At 41.6% G+C, this 15,968-nt stretch overlaps 1 protein-coding gene across 5 annotated transcripts in view; it reads right to left on the bottom strand.

Moving 5' to 3' along the window:
* Positions 1 to 15,968, bottom strand: part of Pde8a (phosphodiesterase 8A) — a 122,285-nt gene that overhangs the window by 71,360 nt on the left and 34,957 nt on the right. The window contains exon 1 of one of the 5 annotated variants that reach the window (XM_076936821.1): positions 5,214 to 5,372. The exons of 3 other annotated variants lie outside the window; for them this stretch is intronic. The gene's annotated coding sequence lies outside the window, so the exon portion shown is untranslated. Of the gene's footprint in view, positions 1 to 5,213; positions 5,373 to 15,968 lie in introns of those variants that run through there. One more of the 5 variants, XM_076936825.1, reaches the window with a different exon arrangement.

Here is a 15,968-nt window from a genome sequence, read left to right as displayed (position 1 = left end):
TTTCCCTGACAATTCAATGTGTTAAGGTTTTCTGTTTGTTTGTATTTATTTTGATTTTTTTGAAACAGGTTTTCTCTGTGTTGCCCTGGGTACCCTAGAAGTCACAATTTAGACGACGCTGCTGGCCTGGAACTCAGCCTTTGCCTGCCTCTGCCTCCCGAGTGTGGGGGTAGGGGGGTGGGGGAGATAAGGCATGTGCCACTACAGCCAGCATTGTTTGTTGTCACATGCCCGTTACTCAGTATCTCTTTTTGAGCCATGTCTGCTCTGGTTCCTTGCCTACCTTCTTTTTTTTTTTTTTTTTTTTTTAATTTTGATTTTGATTTTTTCGAGACAGGGTGTCTCTGTGTAGCCCAGGCTGTCCTGGAACTCATTCTGTAGATCAGGCTGGCCTCAAACTCAGAAATCCACCTGCCTCTGCCTCTGCCTCCCAAGTGCTGGGATTAAAGGCGTGTGCCACCACCGCCCGGCGACCCTTGCCTACTTTTTATTAGGACTGTTTCTTTTCTTGCTACTGAGGAGCCTGAGTTCCCGTATATTTTAGGTATTAGCACCTTAGCTGATACATGATTTGTAACTATTTCTTCCATTCTTCAGGTCATCTCTTTATTCTTTCTTTGCTATGAAGAATACTTCGGGCTGCTGAAATGGCTCAGAGGTTAAGAGTACTGACTGCTCTTCCAGAGGTCCTGAGTTCAATTCCCAGCAACCACATGGTGGCTCACAACCATCTGAAACGGGATCCAATGCCCTCTTCTGGTGTGTTTGAAGAGTGACAGAGTACTCATAAATAAAAATAAATCTTAAAAAAAAAAGAATACTTCATTTGATGAAAAATCATTTGTGTGTATTTTACTTTCATTGTAAAGGATACATAACCAGGTACGAACAAGTGAGCACTAACTTGGGAAGGACTGACAATTAGACTTTAAATTAAAGATTTCATTCATCAAAAGACCTAAGACAGAAAAGGTGGTGAACCCCAAATGTGAAGATAATCTGAAAAACAGATTAATATCTGCAAAACTGACAAAAGACTTATATATAAAGGACCCTGGAAGATCAATAAGAAGAAACAATCCTACTAGATAGTGCCTCAGACAGAGTCAGTAGCTCTATATAAACTGAACCAGATAATTTGTTCTTCTTCACCTGAACTAAACTGGGCAGACAGTGCGGTTGAATGGAAATCTTAAACTTCCCAAGACATATTAAGCAAGTATCACTGACTAAAGTCTCTATTTAAAGACAGTTCTTAAGAGAAGAATGGGGAAAGTATTTACTTCAACAATTTGTGCATCTACAAAGAAAAAGAAGTTACTTATGCAACTACTACACAGTAGAATGCTTTGTTTCCATGGAGATTATGACACAACTGATTTAGGCCTTAAATTAGAATATTCCGATTTGAATTGAGAAATGATCTTTTTGTTTAAATGAACAGTGAGTGTGTTCAGTGTGAATAAATGCTCCGTACATCTGATGGCATCATTTCCTCTTTACTTCAGTAACAGTTAGAAATAATACATCTACACAAGCTCTAAAAGGAAATTATACCCCCAATCTCACAAATGCCTGAAAATACAGCAAATGACATATTCTTACAGGATGTATAAGAATACCAACCAAAAAGAGCAAACAGAGGACAGTGCATTCTCTCTGCCCGCTCATTTCACCTCATACATGTAAGCATTCTTTAGAATCTGAAAGAAGACAAACTGATCCCAGCTGCTTCCTCAGCATTGGCACCTGGATCCAACAGAGGAGGGAGAACTGGGTGTAGCACAAAGCACAAAACATTAGAATGTTACAACTCATAAATGCAACATGGGTAAATCCCTCAGGGACTCCATACTGCCCTAGCTAAAGCCCAGATGACACGATGTGGCATTTAAAGTTCAGAACTCCTTGAAGCTTGAATTCACCTTCCCCAAAACACTTAGAAAATTCCTTGAAGACCCTGTAGTACCACAGGCCTAGAAAACTCCTGTCTTCTTCCTCCCCACCCCACCCCCACAGTTTCTCCTCAGCCTTCAGGTCTTATGTGTAGAGGAAACCTCCTAGGCCTATGGTCCCAACCTTTGTGTTTCCTAGATTGGTTTTCATTGCAGTGGGATTCTGATCACGAGTTGCTTTTTTCTCCTACCAAACCAAACTCCTGTCTTATTCTCTTGCATAAAACCAGAACTCAAAGGACTGTGCTCACTAGCTATCTGTTGAATTGAGGCAGGATAGAACGTCAGGGGAAACTAAGGGGACATGGAAAGGAAAAGGAGACTCTTGAGTCAAAAGTTCTAGAGATGCTATGGAGGTGTCAGATAAGAACGTTGAATAGCAGTGACCCATTCTTAGAGTTAAGCTTTCCCAGCCTCACTCCTTGCTGAGGTGAAACCTGAGACTGTCTGGGAATCCAACCAACAAGAAGATAAACATGTCTTTTGTTTGTTTTCAAGAGATACATGTGCCTGTTTATTTTTAGATGAAGAATTAGACCTTGGTTGAATATTTGATACTGCATGATAACACCTTCAAAGTAAACTTTTGTTGACAGTAAAAACATCTTAAAGTCCCACAACCTTCCAAGCTATGGTTTTACCTTACCAGCTGTAATCTTATCCATCCCGCATCAGAAAACACCCTATGATCTCACTTACTGAAAAAGTTCCTTAGCAACCCTTTGAGATCTAACTTCGGTAGCCATTAAAATCAGACGTGTTTCACATCCTCCAGCAAGTGCTTTCACTTGGGTTTTTTATCACAGTCATTCTGACTGGTCTGATGGAATCTCAGAGTTGTTTTGATTTGCATTTCCCTGAAGACTAAGGATGTTGAACATTTATTTCAGTGTTTCTTGCCCATTAGAGATTCTTCTCATGAGAATTCTGTTTAATTCTGTACCCCATTTTTTAATTGGGTTATTTGATTTGTTGGTGTCTAATTTCCTGAGTTCTTGGAATATATTTTGGATATTAGCCCTCTGTCAGATGTAGAGCTGATGAGGATCTTTTCCTGTTCTGTAGGCTGCTGTTTTGTCCTTTGACAGTGTTCTTTGCCTTACAGGAGCTTTTCAGTTTCATGAGGTCCCATTTATCTATCAACTGTTGATCTTGGAGCCTGAGCTGATGGTGTTCTGTTCAGGAAGTTGTCTCCTGTACCAATGCATTTAAGGCTATGTAGCAGGATGGTTTCCCACTACATTTGTAATAAAGCTCTGTGACTGGGCTGTATGCCAGGTAGGTGGAGTGAGGAGTCAGGAGGAGAGAAGGCGAGGAAGGGGAGGAGACTAACTAAGGGAGAAGGAGGCTAGTGGCATGGAGAACCACGGATAGTTCAGAGCAGTCCTGGGTAGCAACTTATCAAAAGGTTAGATTTTGGGTAACAATTCTAATCGTGTGGGCATCTTGTTACTTGAGCATTTCCAAACATATAAGCCAACTGGATAACCTTTAAGCTTTAAGAGTCTCCATTCTACCGGGTACCTCGAGAATGGCAGGTATTGTCTGTGGTTCAGCCGAGCTTTGTGGATGCAGCATGGTGGATTGGCAGAGCCATCCCCCACGCTGGTATCTCGTGGGTGCCAGGGCCTGCGCATCTAGCTAGCTGGAGCCCGGGTCAGAGCCAAGGAGCAGTGAGAAAATGGTGGCAGTCTGGGAACAAGCTGGTCTGGGCGCAGTTTTTAAAATATCTCCTGTTACAAGACTATTCCCTACTTTCTCTCCTATTAGATTTAGTGTGTCTGTTTTTATATTGAGGTCTTTGATCCATTTGGACTTGAGTTTTGTGCAAGGTGATAAATACGGATCCATTTGTATTCTTCCACATGTAGACCTCCAGTTAGACTAGCACCATTTGTTGAAGATGTTTTCTCTTTTCCTCCATTTCTGGTGGGAGTGCAAACTTGTATAACCATTTTAGAAATCAATTTGGCAGACCCTCAGAAAATTGGGACTAGTTCTACCTCATGATCTAGCTATACCACTCCTAACTATATGACCAAAAGATGCCCCACCATACCACAAGGACACTTGCTCAACTATGTTCATAGCAGTTTTATTCACAATAGCCAGAAATTGGAAACAATCTAGATGTCTCTCAACTGAAGAATGGATAAAGAAAATATGGTACATTTATACATATGGCTATTAAAAACAAAAGCATCATGAAATTTGTAGACATGGATGAAACTACAAAATATCCTGAGTGAGGTAACCCAATCCAGAAAGACACAAACGGTATGTCCTCATGGGGGAGGGGGTTGTGAGGGTGGGACTAGAAAAAGGAGAAGGGGCTGCAATCGGGATATAAAGTGAAATGAATAAATAAATAAATAAATAAATAGCTGTAATGAATAAACTTCAGTTCACAGAAAATTTAAAAAATAAAATCATATAGGCTATATAAAGACACATAAGCCCTCCCTTTCTTTTCTCTGTTGCTTCCCACATTAATCTACATTAAAATGTCTTCTTAATAAACTCCAACTCTGGCTTGTATCCTGAAATTCTTTCCTGGCTTTCCTGAGTAAATATCCTGAGAAGATTGCTACTGCCATCAGCTTGGAGTTGTGTCCCAGACTTGCTGCTACTAACAGAATCAATTAATTCTTGAATAAATGAAGTTCCTAACATTTTCCCATGCTTTTAAAATGTTTCTAAATTTATTTTTTAATTACATGTATTCATTTAGTGTGTGTGTGTGTGTGTGTGTGTGTGTGTGTGTGTGTGTGTGTGTACACTAGAGGAAAAGTGGAGTCGATTCTCTCCTTCTACATTGTGGTCCTGAGGATCAAATTACTCAGGTCATCACTTGACAGCAAGTGCCTTTACCTATGAGCCATCTGGCCTGCCATTTAAAGTTAATATCTAAGGGGAGGAAACATGGGGCCAATGAGGAGGCTCCATAGACAAAGCTGATAGCTATGCAAACCTGAAGTCCTGCTTGATGTCTGGACCCTGCAGTGGAACACAGGAGTTATCCTCTGGCCAGCACGCACCATGTGGCTGTCAGTGCATGTACTAACACTCACATACAATTTTTTAAGACAAACAATCCTAGATAGGCTATTATAAATCATTCTACTCAATTTCTAACTTCACTTTGAACTATTCTACTGAATAGATACTCTATCTCATTCTCAAAAATCTATAAGGAAATGATATTATCTCTTCATTTTTGTTTCAGTTGAGTATTTCCTTGACTTAACTTTGACTTACCTTAATATTCAAGGTTTACTTGATTAGTCTTTTATTTTGTTGCAACTTTGGGCATTTTAGCTTTCCATACCAACTGGTATTTTCAACTGAGTTTTAGGCAGAGATCACAAAGTGTTTGGATTCCTTTTTGAAGCCTTTTTTTCATTTAAATTATAACCTATAAATGAAAGACTGTATTGGTTTTGAAATACATGATTGGAAAGATAAAAATAAAACAATATAGAAAATCAGCCCTCCAGTTCAATAAAAGGCACAATTTTTACATCGAAATGTTAGGTTAATATCATGATTTTGTAGGAAAATATTTAAAACCAATATAAAAGCAAAGAACAAATATTTATGGGATTAATAATAAAGTATGAATGCATACTTAAGACATCTATCTTTAAAAGACAAGGCCTGAGGCTGGGGAGATGTCTGGGTGGAGGGAGAACCAGTTGACAAGCCTGACTGCCAGAGTTCAGTCCCTGGGGCTTATGTAGAAGCCAGATGTAGTGTGTGCACCTATAACTCTAGCACTCCTGTGGTAACACAGAGGGCAGATGCAAGACTACCTACAAGATCCCAGGCCAGCCACTTTGAAACACACAGTCCAGCAGGTGAAACAAGAGAGACCCTGATTCAAAAAAGAAGGCAAGAACAAACTCCCGAAGTTGTCCTCTGATCTCCAAACACACAACCATGGCAAAAATGCACCCAGATTCACACACACACACACATACACACACACTTTCTTTAAAGTTGCTTTTACAATCCATCGAAGCTACAGTATAATTTTAATTTCATGATGCTGATTTAATAGCCATCAGAACTGTTCCCACTTAGAACTTATCAGAAATAAAGGATTGAACATAGATGGTAGAAATGTGTAATAAACCTAAAAGAAAAGTTATAATTGTTCTCAGAAAGTGAAATGAGGCAGGCCACCTGTGTTTTTACTTACTACATGCTAATTTTTGCTAAGCACTTTTCTGTAAACAGTGGCTGAGGGAAATGAGGAAGTGCATGGATTCCCTGCTCTCCTCCATGGAAGGACTCTGAAATAAGCTAAGCACAGTAGGCTGAATTATTCCCCTTATCAGAGGAGATATGGGAAAAAAAAAAAAAAAAGACTATCAACTGAGGAGAAGTTTGGATGTGTGTGTTTGTTTTTTTATAACCTTTTAACTTTGACTTGCCCTACTGCTCCAAGGCAGAGCGATCAATCACTTGGCAGCATTTGAGCTTCAGTGGGTGTAAGAGCAGAAAACTTCTCTACTTCAGAGGTGAATGTACTTTGACTCACTGAGAGGAAAAAAAAAAAGGAGCTAAGCAATAAATAGCAACAGACAAAATAAATCTGGAGAAGGCTTCACATTCACTGCCCCTCAGGATCCCATATTCACGTTAGCTGGCGAGTTGCTCTGTAATTGGTTGACTGGATAAACAAAGTCCTTGAAGGGTTTGAAAATTAATTTTAAGTGATTTTATTACTTCAAACCTGTTCAGGGGGCTGGGGAGATGACTCAGCAGTTAATAGCAGTGTCTGCCCTTCCAGAAGATCTGGGTTTGATTCCCAACACCTACACAGTGGCTTACAACTGTCTGTAACTCCATGGGCTGGTGAGATGGCTCAGTGGTTAAGAGCACTGACTGCTCTTCCAGAGGTCATGAGTTCAAATCCCAACAACCACATGGTGGCTCACAACCATCCATAATGAGATCTGATGCCCTCATATGGGTGTCTGAAGACAGCTACAGTGTACTTACACAAAATAAATAAATAAATTCTTAAAAAACAAACAAACAAACAAAAACAACTGTCTGTAACTCCAATTCTGAGATATTCTATATTTTCTTCTGACCTTCTTCAGTACTTCAAGCATGTGGTACACAGACATTTGTACCCATAGACATAAATAATAAATCTTTAAAAAAAATAAACAAAACCTGTTCAGTAGGACTGGTGCTTCCTCTACTTTCAAATCTGAAGTTTCAGAACTTTTCTATGCTAGGTATAGAACCCAGGGCCTTGCACACAGTAGGCAAGAGCTCTACCACTGGGCTACATCTCCATTTCTTGCTTACTGAGAAGAGTTTAGCTATGCCACCCAGGCTCCCCCAGAACTTGAATGCTGACATCACAGGTAGGAGCCACCACAGCTCACATCTCTTTCTAACCCGCTCTCCTAGAATTGTTTTGTACTCATCTCCTAGGACCATACAGTAACTTAGTATGAGCTGTGTGACTGTAAAAAGGGAAATTATTCACTTGCAGTTCAAGAGACCTACATATCCAAGAATCAAAGTATAACTGGATATGAATAGTGTATGCCTTTAATTCCAGCACCTGGGAGGCAGAGGCAAATTGATCTCTGTGAGTTCAAGGCCAGCCTACTTTACAAACCAGCTGAGTTTTAGGCCAGCCAGGACTACATAAAACCTTTTCTTAAGGCTCCAGGAAGGGAGATAGAAAGTGTAGTCTATGAAGAGGTATGCTATACCACTAAAGAACTTAATGATTTTGCTAACTGAGTCAAACAAAAATCTGGGGAATGTGTGTGGAGATGGATTTAAGCTGTGAGAAAATGGTTGATGAACCTGAAACCAAATCTACCTGAGTGTGCTGACATGGGCCCACTGAGTGATGAGTCTAGGTTTAATCTGGAAGCTCGCAGTTAAAAAGATGTCAAAAGTTTGGTTAGCTGAAGCATTTGTCAAAAGATGGCCCTATTAAAAAAGAATTAGAGATGCCTGATATCCTTTGGCTTAGCTGATAAAGGAGTTTTAAGGTTCAAGAAAACTGCAATGCTAGAATGGGTATTCTGTGTATCTAATCCTCTACAACGGGAAGGCCCAGAAGACAGACAGGCCCTTCATTAATCCTAAGACACAAAATGGTGAAAGGGGCACCAGCACATTTGAAGAGTTTTGTTGTTGCTCTTTTCCTTGTGCCAGCCCTCAGGGTCAGAGATGCTGCTGCTCAGTTGGATGAATTAAATGTGATAGGTTTATTTGGGCCTCAAAGTAGCAGGGACCAGGTGGCAACACTGAGCTGCCAAAGGTAAAGTAATCATAGTTATCGTAATGGTCAATATAGACAATGTCCACAATGGCATAAACCATAATGGAAGCACAGAGTGGTTTTTATGGTGATGTGACTCGTATGGACCTTTGGCATAGTCATGGTGTTTCTAGGTGTGAAACAGATACATGCCTATTGCATTTTGACTAAAAAAATAAATAAATAAAATAAAATAAAAGCATAGGCAGAGTTGCGTCTTCTGGAAGCTCTGAGGTGGACCTATCTCATGCACCTGTCCTAGCTTCAGTTTCCTTGGCTTGTGGCTGCGCCATTCCAGCCTCTGTCTCTGTCATCACACTGTCTTCCACTAATCATCCCACTTAGGGCCCACCCTCATCCAGTATGACTTCATCTTAACTACTGGCAAAGGTCCATTTCCAAGTAAGAACACACTTTGAGTTTTAGTGGAAATGAGCTCCAGGGGATCCCCAGTACAGGCATCATCAGCTCATAGACTCAGCCCAGTTCACAGCTAAAGCACATCAGTTCATTTAAATTAGGTTCAATCAAGAAGAGCTAATAAAAGAAGATTCTGGCCAGGCAGTGGTGGCACACACCTTTAATCCCAGCACTTGGGAGGCAGAGGCAGGTGGATTTCTGAGTTCGAGGCCAGCCTGGTCTACAGAGTGAGTTCCAGGACAGCCAGGGCTACACAGAGAAACCCTGTCTTGAAAAAAACAAAAAAACAAAACAACAACAAAAAAAAGATTCTGTGAGAATAGGAAGGCCAAGAATAGTTCCTGACCTGAGCGATTACTACATTTTAATAATTCACTAATTTGTACTAATTAATGAGTTATATAGCAGTTCTTACAAGTTAAAGTTTCAAAACATAAGTTCACCTTTAAGCAAAAATGATCAGTTCAATCTTGTCAGCATTTTCACTGGTAGAAAGTGAACCCCTGTAGGCAGGGCCCCAGGGGTAGATAGCCCGCCCTCAGGGGAAAAGGAGTCCCTCTTTCCTGGCTTCTTCTACATACTGGCTTCTGTTTCTGAGGTAGGGAAGACAGGAAAGGGCCAGGGAAGTTCTTGACCAGTACAGGTAGATTTGCGTTCTTGGAGCCTGGCAGATTTTTAAAACTATGTCTTATGGGGTACATTTTTGTGGTTTCTCCAGAGATTCTTCTATCCCTTCTTCTACAACTCCCATTAGATGAGCAAAGTCTCTTTTATCTAGCATTTCTCAGCTTATTCTCCATATCTTATCAAAGCATACAGACCACACATCACCTTTGGTTCTGGGGTCTGCTCAACTTTGTAGGCTAAAATCCTGGGCAGAACTCTGAGAACAGCCCCAGCTTAACAGCCTGTCTAGATTCAGCACATACTCAGAGCCAAGTGTGTGTTCACAGCCTTGCCGAGAACTGGTTTGGGGGGGGGGGGTGCGTGTGTGTGTGCAGGGTGCTGACCAATAGTGGTATGAGTTCACTAGCTTTAGGGGAGAGAGGGAGAGGGAGAGAGGGAGAGAGGGAGAGAGGGAGAGAGGGAGAGAGGGAGAGGGAGAAGAGGGAGAGGGAGAGGGAGAGGGAGAGGGAGAGGGAGAGGGAGAGGGAGAGGGAGAGAGAGAGAGAGAGAGAGAGAGGTCCCACCACCACCACAAATAAGTAAATATTTTCCAAGACTTTCCAAAATTAAAATACTCATGTTCCCTTGTCACCTAGTCATATTTCTAAGGAAAGAATTTCCAAAACTTCCAACATAACTATTCAAATAGATTATAACTCAGCCCTTTGTGGTTATTGTTTTTGTTCATTTATTAATTGGGAGTTTTTAACTTCTTCAAAGAAAAGCTGCTTACCTTAAGACAAATACTAAGCATGTGCACTACAGTTGGCTGAGTAAAGATGTTTAATGAGAACACCCAGCTGTGAGGTGGTGCTCCTACAGACCTCTGTCTTCTAGGGAACTGCCTTAGCAGATTGGATGATGTGACAACCTAGGATCAATGGTTGTTACAGTTTGAGTATGTACTGTCCTCCATAATCTCATGATTTGAATGCCTGGCTCCCAGGAAAAGCACCATTTAGAGAGACTGTAGAAACAGGAGATGGGACTGAGCTAGAGGAAGTATGTCACTGTGGGGGGAGGGGGGTGTTCCTGGAAGTTGATGTATCCCTGGCTGCTTCCTGTCTCAGTCATGAATCAAACTCTGTCCTCTGCTGTACGATCTTGCTGCCATGTCCTGCACAAGCACATGGGACTAAGCAACCATGAACTAAACCCTCCAAGTTATGAGTTAAACAAATGTTTCCTCCTTTAAGTTGTTTGTCAGGTATTTTGGTCACAGCAATGAAAACCAACACATTAGTAGCTGTCATCTTGTGACCCTATTCCCCACCCTGTCCCACTTATATTTGCAGTTATGACAGATCCTACCCTTAGTTCTACCAATTACTAAAAATTGGCTCAGTACATGTGTGAAGCCAGATGACAATTCTTTCCTTCTATCATATGGTCGCAGGGATTAATATTAGGTCATTAGGGTTGGTGGCAAGTACCTCTCCTGGCTGAGTTCCAGTCATGGTTCAGGCACCGTGTGTGTGCACACAGGTGGAAGGTATTCCTCAGCTGTTCTCTCTCCCAAGATGAAGCTCCTTCACAGCAGTGGGCTGTGCACAGTCTCTTCCTGCCACTATACAGTGAGACTTCTAAGTGCTGCTCGTCTAAGATCCAATCCAGCCAGCCAGCCAGCCGCCTCTGCCTTTTGGAATGAAGCTGGCCACTCAGAAGCCCAGGCCACTGGCTCATGTGCTCATTCCCACGATTATAAGCACAGAGCTTTGGTTCTCGGTTCCAGGGTACACCTTTCACTATGGAAAATGCCTTTAGCTAGATGGAATCTTGCTTTACTGTTTCTCTTTTCCTGAATTCTGTAGCCTCAAGTGTTTTGTCTACTTTCTTTCCTACTCCTTTAAAAACTGTCTATTTTCTGGCCTGGAATTTTAGACATTCCTCATTTCTTCAAAGTTAGAATTTTCATTTGTTCTCATTGTCGTCTCATTGCTTAGGGTAATTTCCCTGGCAAGGTGAAGAAAGGATGGCTTTATTGTTTTCAATATTTTTTCAACTCCAAACCAAAATGCCCTTAAAATAGTTTTAATATAAATCAATACACACTCACTGAAAGACCTAGATGATGTTTGTGTTAGAGCTTGCACCTCTTTTTTTTCTTCCCAGCACATAGAAATCAACCTATTACCCTTTAACAGAGACCGTTGGACTGGAGAGATGGCTCAGCAGTTAAGAGCACTGGCTGTTCTTGCAGAGGTCCTGAGTTTGGTTCTTAGCACCCACATCATGCAGCTCAAAGCCCCTTGTAACTTCACCCGCAGAAGATATCACATCTTCACCTGCACTCGTGTACACATACCCATACACCGACACACACATATACACATAATTTTAAAAAAATAAAACAAAATCTTTTAAGTTTGTAAATGTAGATCTAAATTATATATTTCAGTAGCTACATGACATTCAAGAGAACTACCTTTAACCAAGTGTATCAAGAGACACTAAAATGTTTAAACTTAAAACTACCATGAACCATGCCTCTTAAAGATCAAATTTCCCACCTTTTAGTTCTTTGTAAAACAGACGAAATAAGGGATTTATCCCAGAAGTATTTTGGAATAAAACGGGCGTAGGTCTTTAAAAGCTAATGATGGGCTCTTTTTAAAAAGTTAGTTTCTAAGACCTTTGTTCCTTGTGTAATAAACACACTGTATTATCTTGGTTTCTCATTCACAAAATGGGTAAAATTTAAGCAGCAAAATGACCCAAGTCTTCTGTCGTGGATGTATGATCTCCAAGTACTATTGATCAGGAAGAGAGCATACACAGATAAACTGGTACGATGGTATCCAGCAAGAGAATCTGTACAAACCACTTACAGCCCATGGGTTTTAATCAAACTGTCTCATCTAATCCATGTCTTTAATTAGTGGAGACTTTGAGCTATACAAACACTCAAGCTCAAAGCTGGTCATATCTATGAAGCAGAGAGAAGCAGCATCCTGTCCTCGTTCAAAGCAGACAGACCTCAGACACACTTTTTCAAAGAGACATCTAGTACATAAAAGAACAAACCTACAGGATGGCAAAGAAGTGGTGTATGCCAAGGAACAAAAACTATAAATTAATGTTATTTTTACAAAAATATCCAAACAAGCAGTTGAGGGTAGCCTGTAGGTTTAGAACATGTTCCTTACAAAACTGCATAGCCCTCATTCAGCAAGAACTCAAGGCCAGGAATCAGGCACCATGACTTACCCAGCTGCCAACAGCAACACTACAGTCTGTCATACCTGAGTATTTATTGTTTCTGAGAACTCCTTAACCAACCCTAAAAAGAAGTGGTGTTATCACTTCCAGGTAAGGATTTGGAAAGAGACTCTGAGTTCACCTGTTCATCAATCACACTGCTCCTAATTGGAGTGTGGAACCTGGACCTAAGCCTGTGTGCCTTGCAAGACAAGTTCAGTTATTTATTATACTGTATTACTACATATGCTAAAGCAAAGACAGTCAGAGGAGTGTGTGATTTGGGCTGGAGCAGTAAAGAAAAGGCAACAGTCAAGGTGAGTCTAAGGGCAGGCAAGACTCTGGCAAGTATAAAGGTGGAGAAAGGGTCACACACGCAAAAGCATGCAGCAGAGGAGAGCAAAGGCAAGTCTCTGATAGCCATACCTGTGATGCAAATTGTTACAGAAAATGAGAGACAAGTCTTAAGAGGCAAAAATCAAGAAGAGTGAAGGCCAGACAGCCTGGGCTGAATCTAGCCTACCAACTAAAAACTGTATAGGCTATCAAGCTCAGCTTTAGATAACATAGTACATGTTATCTAGTTATATGTTTTATATATAACATATAAACATAGTTATATGTTTTATAATTTCTAATGCTTTGATACAGACTTGCTATCATAAAGATAATTGTTGCTAGCACAGTTAGCTGTGAAATCATCACTCATTCATTCACTTGCTCTAACATTCATAGAGTACCTTTTATGTGTTAATATGGAATTATTATTATGAGTATTAATATAGAATTAGGAATATGGATCCTATCTTCTAGGAGCTAAACACAGAAGGCAAATACAAACAGACAATTACAACATTCTGTAAATGTTTAACCACGAGAACTTGTACAGAGTGTGACTAAAAAGTGACTGATTAACTCTGCCTAAGATGTGGGGGTGGGGAAACACAACACACATACAAGTTTTTAGAGCATTCCTGTAGAGCTAGACCTTGAAGAAAAAGTATAGCTCTGCCAAGCAGGAAGAGCATTCTAGAAAGAGAAAACATGTACAAACATATGGGAGGACGAATCTACCAGGCATGCTCAAGAACAGTAAATGGGAAAGGGTGGCTGAGATGAGGCTATGGAGGGCCAGATGACAGAGGGCCTGCTGCACCATGAGTCTCCTGTTAACAGTGCCTCAGCCAGGTGAGCACTTAAGCACTGGGGTGCAAATACAAGTTATAGACCCGGCGGCTTACATGCAAGGCTGCTCTATCGCCAGCCATCACTTGGTTAACATCCTCATCACAGCCAACCTCCTCCTAGTCCCATCCTCACACCCCTCCCCTTTTCTTCTGAAAGGGAAAGCCCCTACCATGGGTACCAATCCACTCTGTCATATCAAGTCCCAGCAGGACTAGGCACATCCTCTCCCACTGAGGCCAGACAAGGCAGCCAGGATGGGGAAAGAGATCCAAAAGCAGGCAGCAGAGTCAGAGACCTGCTCCAATTTTAGAGGACACACATAGAGACCATGCTGCACATCTGCTACATATGTGTAGAAGGCCTAGGTCCAACCCATGCATGCTCTTTGGTTGGTGGTTCAGTCTCTTTGAGCCCCATGGGCTCAGGTTAGTTGACTCTGTAGGTCTTGTGGTGTATTTGTCCCCTCCAGCTCTCACAATCCTATACCCACTCTTCCACAAGACTCCCCAGCTCTGCTCGATGTTTGGCTGTAGGTCTTTGCATCTATCAGCTGCTGGATGAAACCTCTGAGAGGACGGTTATGCTAGGCTCCTGTTTTGAAGCATAGCAGAATATCATTAATAGTGTCAGGGGTTGGCTCTCAACCATGGAATGGGTCTCAAGTTGAGCCAATCATTAGTTGGTGATTCCCTCAATCTCTGCTCTATCTTTATCCCTTCACATCTTGTAAGCAGGACAAATTTTGGGTTGAAGGTTTTGTGGGTGTGTGGTGTCTCCATCCCTCCACTAAAAGTCCTGTCTGGCTACAGGAGATGGCAGTCTTCAGGCTCCATACCACCTCCCACCCCACCACTGCTAGGAGTTTCAGCTAGGGTTACCCCCATAGACTCTCGGGGGCCTCCCCTGTACAGAGAATATCATGTGCATTGTATGGATATTAATTTTAAAACCTATGGCCTATAGGAAAGGGTAGAATAGAAGGTGGGATATCCGGAGGCAGGAAGAATTCTGGGAAAGAGTCAGGCATGGGAGATCTTCTTGGGAAGATGTGAGGAAACAGACTCATGGTACCTGAGCACAGGTAACCAGCCACATGGCAGAATATAGGTTAAAATAAATGAGTTATCTTAGTTATGATTTAGTCAGAGAAGAATGTAGCTATATGGCCAAGGTATCTGTAAATATATTTTAAGTCTGAGTCTTATTTCTGAGAACATGGGGCTGGAAAGAAGAACCAGACCTAACTTCTGCACTCCCCAGCCTAGTCTCTGGCTCATCCCAGAAATGCCCCCATACCAATTTCCCTTCTGTCTCCTAGCCCTCTCGCCCCACCCCTCCCCACACCTGTTCCCATCCCTACCCCCTCTCCCGCCCAGTTCCCTTCCTCCCTCTCTCCACCTCCAATGTTTATTTTATTTTTCCTTCTGAGTGAGATTCAAGCATCCTCCCTTGGGCCTTCCTTGCCACTTAACTTATTTAAGCCTATGGATTATAGCATGGTTATCCTGTAGTTGATGGCTAATAACACTTAGGAGTACATACCATGCATGTCTTTCCATATCTGGGTTACCTCACTCAGGATATTTTCTAGTTCTATCCATTTGCCTGCAAATTTCATGGTGCCCTTGTTTTTAATAGTGAATACTAGTATTCCATTATATAAATGAACCACATTTTCTTTATCTGGTCTTCAGTTGAGGGACATCTGGGTTGTTTCCAGTTTCTGGCTATTACAAATAAGGCTGCTATAAACATAGTTGAGCACATGTCCTTGTGGTACAGTAGAGCATCTTTTGGGTATACACCCAGGAGTGGTTTAGCTGGGTTTTAAGGTAGAGTAATAATTCTCATTCCCCACAAAAGGAAACAGAGATTGGCTGGGAACAAGGAGGCAGTAAGGCTGAGTCAATGGAGATAAGATAAAACCACAGCACAGATTCAAGGAGCTAAAGACATTCCAAGGAGGGGACAAACTCAGGGAGAGCCAGAGCTGTTTTCTAATATTTCTACAGCTTCACAGAAGGAAGGAGAGCTATGAGAGAATTCACCTGCACACCTTCTATGTGTCCCATGATCAGCAGACTCTCTTGCCCTGCACCCTCCTTTGATGGCAGGATACTACCAGATGCACATGCTCATTCCTTCTGTGAAACATAGCATAGGCAGTGAGACCTGCCGGGGCTGGGGGTGGTTTAATAGGCAGTTTCTTCTTTCCTGTTAAATGAAGATGAGTGTCCTTT

The sequence above is a fragment of the Arvicanthis niloticus genome, chromosome 1 (genome assembly GCF_011762505.2).
Source record: "Arvicanthis niloticus isolate mArvNil1 chromosome 1, mArvNil1.pat.X, whole genome shotgun sequence".
NCBI lineage: Eukaryota > Metazoa > Chordata > Mammalia > Rodentia > Muridae > Arvicanthis > Arvicanthis niloticus.
Note: the sequence above shows the minus strand (reverse complement) of the source record. Positions and strands in the feature narration are given on the sequence as shown.